This window comes from Hydra vulgaris, chromosome 10 (genome assembly GCF_038396675.1).
Source record: "Hydra vulgaris chromosome 10, alternate assembly HydraT2T_AEP".
In the NCBI taxonomy this organism is placed as follows: Eukaryota; Metazoa; Cnidaria; class Hydrozoa; order Anthoathecata; family Hydridae; genus Hydra; species Hydra vulgaris.
In genome coordinates, this window is record NC_088929.1 from 42869017 (window position 1) to 42879264 (window position 10248).

A 10248-nucleotide genomic window follows, 5' to 3' on the forward strand; every position below is an offset into this window, starting at 1 on the left:
CTATTAATGCTAATAATTATTTCATACCTTGTTTATTTTATTACGTGATTATTATTTCATTGACATTTCTGTGGTGCTATTAACTATTTTTTTTCTTTTTTAGAAAATTTAGAGCCAACACTGAGATTTTATCGTTTGTAAAAGTTAAATTATGTTATGTGGATTGCAGTTCTTTCATTTGCTTTTTTGTTCTTTATTCAATAAGTATTTAATTTAACCCAGTGAAAAATAAAACCGCGTCCCACATGGGTTCCGCGTGGGTTCCGTGTGGGATTGATGGGATTTACGTGGGACGGATTTTCCCATGTGGTATCCGTATGGAAATTTGTCACCTTAAACCCATGTGGGTAATCCCACATGGGTTACATGTGGGAACCATATGGTATTTACACACATGGGAAATCCCACGTGGGTTTCCTGTGGGATTTGCATGGGAATTAATTTGAAAGCTGGAAACTAAAAAAAAAACTATAAAAAATTTTTTTAAATCGACATTGCATTGCGTTACGTTTATATTGTGTGAAAATATTTTATATTAATAAAGAGAATGGCAAGCAAGTATGTAAGTACCTCGAATAATGTTTATCTTTCCTTATAGAAATAAGATTAAAATTTGTGCAAATAGACGTATTATTAGGATAATATAATAGTTATTTGAATATAGATCTTGAGTTAATTATTTGCAAACAATTAACTGATGCAAGTTGAAATGTTGTCAAAAACCAATCTTGCATGCATGGGACACTGCAGTGTCCCACAAAGAAATGCAGGTTTGAAAGTCAAAGAGTTCCCAATTTTCTTTATTAAAAAAAGAAAAAAATAGGATGGGTTTCTGTAACTTTTTTTATGCTCCAAAACTTTTAACTTTAGATGTAATAAGGTCCTTAAGACTTAAGGGACTTACGAACTACATTGAGGAACAAAAACAGGATATTTACAGAAACTTTTCAATTTTTAATCTGGAGTACCACAGTGTTATTGATAATAAAGCCTCTGGGTCCAGTTTTCAAAGTAATATGATCTAAGTAATGTTTAAATAAAATAATATGCTTTAAAATGCATATAGTTATACATATAACTCCCGATAGTTAACTATATGTATAACTAGTTATACATATAATTTGTTATAAAAACTTATTTTTTAAGGTTATGCTTGAACAAATTAGTACCAATTAATTCAAATTCAAGATTTAGTTAAAGTTCAAGTTAATGTTCTTATTTATTCATTGTTTTTGTTAATTTTATATTTATTTGTTCAAATTTATCAGTTAGTACTATATTTTACTACAGTAAGAATGTTTATCGTTGTTGAACGTGATTTTATGTTGTTATTGATGTTAAATTTATTACGTTTCAATAACTCAGATTGAATCTTAACTGAATTATTGTAAGCTTTGTAGGGGTTTGTTGTATATCAAATGGTGTTGTAAATAAAGTAAAAATAATATATATATATATATATATATATATATAAATATAACATTAAAACAATAAAATTGATACAAAATTTCACTTTAAAACGAATACCATTAACATTGTGATGATAATATCATTAGGAAACTAGTATTTATGTATTATTATTATACTATAAATAAATAGTTTTTTAATTCATTTTATAAAATGGAGACTGACAACTGATAATTAATGGAAATAAATACAAATTATAAAAATCATGTATTATTACTAAATACTATATTAATGCTAGTCTACAAAGTTAAAATCAATTTAGAGGATTGTTATTAGTTCTTTTGTGATTCGCACTTCCACTTCTGTCTCTCAAATTTATAAAATAGGTGGTCAAAGCTTGCTCAATAGGTAGGTTCTCAGCATAACAATGCTTTTTTCTTACACTTTCTAAAGAGAAATATGGCAAATTAATTACTTATTTTACTTAAATCGTAGGGTCATCTATGCATAATGATGTCAGATGATGACCCGGTTTGTTGAACAACTTCACCCTTTATCAAACTCAGTCAATTTTTTGCTATCTCCCATTAAAAATGATATCAGTTTTTGTTATCTTATTATGATGGTATATCTGAATTGTTAATATAATATAAAAAATGCATATACCATCAATTTTTTTCTGGTTCAATTATACATTTATTCTCAACAGTACTAAAAGTAAAAAAAAAAAAACATAAATTGTTCTTTCAGATAAGCAAGCTAATTTCTGAATTTAAATTGTTTTTCCGATGATCCTCTACAGTTTTAAGCAACAAAAGCAAGAAGTTTTTAGATCACATTGTTGGTGTAAATACCTCTAAAACCTGCTCATAGCTAGTTTTACTTTTTTTTAAATAAAATATTTTACTTTTTTTTTTAATTTAATTTTTTAATTGACATTATTTTGGTCTCAACATCCCCTTCTTATTGTCAATTATTGTTAAACTCACGCTGCTCCTCTATCTACTGGCATCATTTATGGATGATCCCATAGCCTAAATACTATATATATATATATATATATATATATATATATATATATATATATATATATATATATATATATATATATATATATGTATATATATATTATTTTTACTTTATTTACAACACCATTTGATATACAACAAACCCTTACAAAGCTTATAATAATTCAGTTAAAATTCAATCTGAGTTATTGAAACATAAAAAATTTAACATCAATAGAAAAGTAAAGCTGTCATCATTTAAAATGTAAAGGGTGTTGTCAAAATATGTTGATAGTAAAATTAAGTTACTAATAAAATCACGTTCAACAATGATAAATATTCTTACTGTAGTAAGAATTAGTACTAGTTAACAAATTTGAACAAATAAATATAAAATAGTGAAAAAACAATGAACAAATAACTTGAACTTGAACTAAATCTTGAATTTGAATTAATTGGTTCTAATTTGTTCAAGCATAACCTTAAAAAATAAGTTTATATAATAAATTTTATGTATAACTAGTTATACATATAGTTAACTATCAGGAGTTATATGTATAACTGCATGCATTTTAAAGCATTTTATTTAATTTATATATTACTTTAGATTGTATTACTTTGAATACTGGACCCAGAGACTTTATTCCCAATTACACTGTGGTACTCCAGATTAAAAATTTAAAAGTTTCTGTAAATATCCTGTTTTTGTTCCTCAATGTACTTCGTTAGTTCCTTAAGTTTTATGAACCTTATTATATATAAAGTTAAAAGTTTTGGAGCCTAAAAAAAGTTACAGAAACCTCCTTATCTCCCCCCTATTTTATTTTTTTTTTTAAATAAAGAAAATTTGACTTTCAAACCTGCATTTCTTTGTGGGACACTGCAGTGTCCCATGCATGCATGCTTGGTTTTTGACAACATTAGAACTTGCATCAGTCAATTGTTTGCAGATAATATACTCAAGAACTATATTCAAATATCATATGAACATGTTAGAGAATGTTCATATGATATTTGAACATCACAAATTTAATAATATTGTTGTGATATGTTATATAAGTAATTCCATAATAGATTATGATATGAAAATAAGATAGGATATGAAGGCAATGATCAAAGAATAAATTTACTTATAGAAATTTAGATGTTTGTTTATTAGTTTCCGAATATTATATTGTGTGACCGCGGCCTTCTATAATAACAGGCCTTGACATCGCGCAACAAAGTTGTTAAACTGAAGGCCAATTCCTAATCTGTGTTTACATTTTCATCTTTTAACATTAGACGAAAGTTTGTGTTCGCGCTTTTTTAATAAATCTTTAAAATGTGATGTGGTTTATAAATTAGATATCTTTAAAATGTGATGTGGTATATAAATTTAAAATGTGATGTGGTTTATAAATTAGATAGCCCAACATCAAGACGATAACGTTGTTATCGTCTTGATGTTGATGTAAGGTTCAAGGCGTTAACTTTGTAAGGTAATAATATTGTCAAATTAACGATAAGTTTTTTTAATAATTAAAATGCCTTTAAAATGCCGTGTACGGCATTTTGCGCGATGTCAAGGCCTGTTATTATAGAAGTCTACATCATTGAAAAAGTAGGTTTTTACATTTTTGCTTTTGTTTTTTTGTTTAACTACTTATCCTTATTGATCACTTTTTTTCAGGATTCTCCTCATGGGTTCAAGCTCATTACGCATAAACGTTAGTCATTGTAAGTAATAAATTAGGAAATAATTATTTGTGAAATATTGTAGTCATTAATGACTTCAAACTGGCTAATAATTAAAATTGCTCGACTAATAAGGTTCCTTATTAAAATTGCTCTCTTTCTCTCTCTCTCTCTGTCTCTCTCTCTCTCTCTCTCTCTCTCTCTCTCTCTCTTATATATATATATATATATATATATATATATATATATATATATATATATATATATATATATATATATATATATATATTTATATATATTTGTATTTATATTTTTTTTTTTTAGAAAATGTTTGAAGAAAGTTAGAAGATACTAAAAACCTTGGTATTATACAAGCCGAAGCGATTTAATTAATTCAATTGACAAAAAACGGCGTGTAAATCGCAAAAGAAAAAATAATATTTTTAATATTCGTTTTGGATGTATTGATTAATAGCATTTATTTTTAAATAAATTCATTTTGCAACACGTTTTTTAATTTTATAAAATTTCGTCATAATAGTTTAAGGTAAATCCCACATAGGTTATAGGTGGAAAACATCACATGTAAAAGATCAAAAATGCTACACGTTTTGAATACCGAATGGGATAAAGTAGCAAATACCAGATTAAGTTAAGCCTCTCTGAAAGCTTCGATGATTAATTTTAAATTACTATTTAAGTAATTTTTAAATTAAAAGAATTTTTAAAATTATCATAGAAGCATTCGGACTTTCATTTGTCTAGTATTGACTACTTTTATACCATTTGGATTAAAATATGTGGCATTTAAGATCTATAACATGTCGTATTTTCCACCTATATCCCATGTAGGATTTACCACATAAAACCCATGTGGGATTTACCATATGAAACCCACATGGGACAAAATAATAATCCCCATATGGGTTACATATGGTAAAAACCCACGCGTATCCCATATGGGATTTACCATATGGAATCCATGTGGGATTTACCATATGAAACCCACATGGGACAAAATAATAATCCCCACATGGGTTACATGTGGAAAAAATCCACGCGTATCCCATGTGCGCTTTTTCACTGGGAAATTAAATAATTCGATATTTTATTACGAGTTATGTATCTTTTATTTAAGAATATATATATGAATCTTTCTAAACTTTCTCATGGCATTTTTAAAATTTTTGTTTGCGCAATTCAACTTATATATGTTTATAGTTTGAAAATATGTTTATATTATTTTCAAAGTTTAATAAGTTTTTAATAAATATGTGTATGTGGTAATATGTGTGATATAGTTGTTTTTTAAATGTGTTTTTATAACAGTGTAAAATATATTTTATCTAATATGTATATAATTATTATATAAGGTGTTTATACAAAGTTAAATAAATATATTGTGTTTATAGTTGGTATATATGCTTACATTACGTTGTTTCCATGTTTTAAAGTGGTGTGACTTAGAAACTGCATAGAGCAAAATTTGCCAACCTTGCCAGCCAAGCGATGTACTTATAGCAGAGGTGTGACTCTGCGGCGTTTAGTGTCGAGCAGGGTTACTGCTTTAGGTCTAGGTGTTATCTACCCTTCATTATCTTTAAATAATATTTTGCGTAATGTTGTTACTTATATTCTGTTGTAAATGAATGTTATGTTACTTAAGTTATGTGGTATACATGTTATATTATCTTATGGTATGTCCTACTGTTGTGTGTTGTCGTTGTGATGTTCTTTTATTGTAATGTTTTGTGTTGATAGACATTTGAGTTACCTTTACGTTGTGTCTATTGTTAATAATTCATTATTGTTTTCATTATTGAAACTCACTGTTTTTAATCACTCACTAAAGGCCAAGACAAATCATTTTGTCATGTATACATTTTGTTTATATCTCAATATATTTTTTTGTCTTTGGCTCTGTTCATTACATGATATTACAAGAAATATTTTAGAACCATTATTTACCTACCTGAATTATTTTCTAAAAGCTAACATAAAATAACGATATTTAACAACTACTACTTCGGTATCACAACAGCTTATCTCTATCAGGTGCATTGGTTTCCAATTTTCATAAACAATGTTTTTCTTTGTTCTAACATATTTGTTACCTTTTTTATTTCAAATTTATCGTGATGCATTTATACAATATAGAAAAACAAAATATTGTAAAATTTTATGAATTTTTTAAAAACATCAAATAATTAGTCCACTCAACGTTCGAAACTCAACGTTGAATATGTCATTTTTAAGTAGTTTCTATGCTTTTCTAAATGCATTTCCTATTATTCACGTGGTTTTACAAGCAAGGTCTGCAAGCAAATTTGAGCTGATAAATTTTTCTTAGCTTTTAAGGAGAATTGATGTTGTTCTTTGTAAAATTTAAGTTGTTTGAATAAAGTCGTTTTGATAAATAAATGTTTGTTTGTTCTTGGTTTTTTGCTCATCCATTTTCAGTTTCTTAGAAACTAAGAAATTAGCAAAACTTAATTATATTTAAGTAAATTTTGCTTTATTTTTTAATGCAAGTGGAAAGAGCTGAAAGCTTTTCTTTAGAGCCATTGAAAAGAGCTGAAGTGCTTTTTAGTCACTTCAATTGCTTTATAATTATTTTTTTAGTCACTTCAATTGCTTTATAATTATTTTTTTAGTCACTTCAATGGCTTTATAATTATTTTTTTATTATTATTATTAGGAGAGTTAATAATAATAAAAATATTTAGACAGTAGAACTTGTACTGATTTGAGTTAAGTTTACAATTTTTTTTACTTAATGTGGATTTATTTTATATTAGATATATATTTTATGTATTTAAAATGAAAAACTAAATGCAAGAACTTTTACGTTTATTTATTATTCAGTTGTAACAATAGTAATATTACTGGTAATATGTTTAATGATAGTAATGAAATTTAAAGTGATAATATTAGGCTCGAAAAAATTATTAGTTAAGTTCTATCAGGCGAGGTGAAAATAGTTGTTGCCCAAATAAAAGAGGTGGAGCTAGACTGGATAAAACTAATCGTCGTTGAAATCTATGAAATGCTGCAAGCGGCGTTAATGTCTGTTAATTTGATTTTCCTTGAGACAATTTATAGCAAAGCTAAGTATGAATTTTACTGTTTATAATAACAATTTATAACGGTTTTTAATTTAAAAAATTTTTATAAATTAAAACATATAACTATGTTCTTTTTTTTTTAGTTGCCTTCGCCATCAGTTAATTAGTTTGCTTACTGTTAAAACATGGTTTTAATTTTGTAAATTTAATATAGTGTGAAATTAACTATATTAATCATTAGTTAACAGTAAGAGCTGGAACTTTGTATAAGGTAATAATAATTTTGTTTACTGGTAACATAATAAAACCAGATATTACTATTTAATGTTTGTCTTTTTTACTTTTTTTAACATACTGCCTTGGAAACACTGTCTTTCTCTCCCTCTCTCTATCTCTCTTGGATGAGAGTTAAATGAGAATCAATAAAGGGAGCATTAATGAAACTTATGTAATTAATGCTCCTACGTATTTCTTAATACCACAATTAATAATAATGTATAAGAAATATTTTACGATTTGTCTGCTATTTTATGATATAATTGTTTAAATTGTTTAACAATAATTGTTCCTCAATTGTTCAAATATTGTAATAAATAAAATCATTCTAGTTCAAGCATTTTAGTTACTAGAATATCTTATTAAGTTGTGTTGTTATTTGCCAGTATTTTTAAGTCGTCTGCCTTTTTTTATCTTTTCTTTTTCAATTATTCTGGAGACAAATAGAAATGTCTGTAATGTGTGCTTACTAATATCTTATACTATTGTTACTGTGTTATGTGTTGATAGGGCTAGGCTGTTATTTTTTCTCACTTTTAATATTTTTTGTTATATTATTATCTTAATTCAGTTAACAATAAAATGCAAATAATACTTTAGTAATTAAAAATTTTTTTTTATTTCTTATTAAAGGTATTGGCAAGCTTTACTTGACTTTCCTTATCTGGTACCTGTTGTGTAGTAACAGATCTTAAAAGAACTTAACTGATTTTAATGTTTTCATGTCGTTAACTATAAGCAGTGACATTGCTGATAGGGAGCCGAATTTAAAATATTATTTATAGATAAATTTGTTTCTAATTAGACTTTTTTTAGTTGTATTTTTAGTAATGATTTAATTACTAATAAACCGTATTACAGGTTGCTTACTGCTGGTAATGTATTTTTCGAACATAATTGAATATAATTATTATATAGAGTATAAAAAATGGAGGGAAGCCAGGAATAATTTATTGCGTTTAAATATCGTATAATAATTTTTATTATTAAGTAAGACTTGGTACACATTTCTGCATATAATTTGTTTCCTATTTTATTTTCAACACAGCAACTTCATTATTAATCAGCATAACACAACCCTATGACGTCCGACGGAGGTCCCCACTCCGTCGGACGTCATACAATTGTGACGTCGTGCGAGACGACGCGTGGCCGCTGGGAACGACTCAGAAGACCTTCGTTATAATTTTTCTTTATTAATCTTATGTTTAAACTTATTCAACAAAGTTTCATAAACTATGTTTAAATTGACAAGATCAATCGTTTTTAATTTTTTCAGAATTTTTTTCGATCAATTTATACGGCATGACGCTAAAATTCAAATCCCAATATTGTACTCTACCAACCATAATTTAACAAAAGTATAATTTGTCGCGAATGCTTTTGTTAAATCATGATATAACAGAGTATTTTTGCAACCAAACAAATGCCAACTGCATAAGAAAATTTTTTTTTAAACGAGTTAGATTGCTACTTTTAATAGCGAAGATAGAAACAATTAAGATTGCAATTTTTAATAGCGAAGAGCCGGTTAACTAATTTAACTAGTTAATTCCAATTTTCTCCTGCAAAAGATAGTTTGCATTATTTATATATTCTTTAGAAAAGGAATTCCAGATTTTTAATTCCGATCTATCTCCAGTTCTGGAGATTGATTGAAATTGAATGTGCTTGTTTAAATTCGCTGTTCGGAGTGCAGCTATATTTTGTTTACGGCTTGATTATTCCATTGGAATCCAAAAGGTGTTTCAAAAGGTGTTTCAAAAGGTGTTTCAGTTTATTCAGTTTATTTATTATTAGATGTAGGGAAGAACCGCCTATTTGTATTGTGTCTTTTAGCATATTTTGTAAACAAAAAAGTCTTTTAAAATAAATTATGCAACTTCTACAAAGTATGCTTTTCACATAAACTTTTTTCAAAATAAAATTTTTTTAACAGAAATATAAAGATCGTCAGCCTAATATTAGGCGGGTAGTAGACATCATAATAACAATATATATATATATATTTTTTTTTAACCCTTCACTTGCAGGACTTGACGGGGTTTAAATCCGCCACTGAAAGCAGCTAATAATTTTATTCATTAGAACACCAAGAAATTTAATTGCATTTTTAAAAAAAATGTTCATATTTTCAATTGCTAGTTTATTAAGAATGGTTATTAAATAGTTCCAACATTTTTATTCTATGTGATAACAGGAAATCTTTCTCGCTTTTGCGTAACTAGAATAGGTTTATTATGAATTTTTAGGAACTACATAGTTAAAAAGTTTTATTTTGACGTTTTTATTTTATTAGTCATTTTAATAATAAATATTATGTAATAAGGAGATCCTATTTGATTTGTCATACAAAGTTCTTTCTTTCTATGTGTCTTGTGCAACGCCTTTGTGCAATGCTAGTCTTTTGGCGAATAGGTTGGCTATAAATAAATACAAAGATATTCACATAATGGCTTTAATGAAAATAAATTTACCTTAGGTATATTTATTGATCTAACTAAAGCTTTTGACACTGTTGATCATTCCATCTTGTTAGAAAAATTAAAGTATTATGGGGTAATTAATAAGGACTTCAATTAGATTAAAAGTTACCTTACTGATAGAACACAATATGTTCATAAAAAAGAATACGGAATTCTTAAAGTCCCCTGTGGAGTACCCCAAGGATCAATACTAGGCCCTCTCTTATTCTTAGTTTATATAAACGACTTAAGTAATGCATCAGTGAAATTAAACCCAATTATGTTTGCTGATGATACAAATCTCTTTCTTTCCAACTATAGTATCAAGCAACTTTATGCTGACATGAACTT

The 10248-nt window shown here is 26.9% G+C and overlaps 1 long non-coding RNA gene across 1 annotated transcript; it reads left to right on the forward strand.

Annotated features, from left to right (window-relative positions):
• The first annotated feature begins 216 nt into the window (after positions 1-216).
• On the forward strand, positions 217-4598 carry LOC136085984 (uncharacterized). Its single transcript, XR_010641301.1, has 3 exons — positions 217-562; positions 4087-4133; positions 4416-4598. It is a non-coding gene; the product is annotated as an uncharacterized LOC136085984 (long non-coding RNA).
• The last annotated feature ends 5650 nt before the right edge of the window (positions 4599-10248 follow it).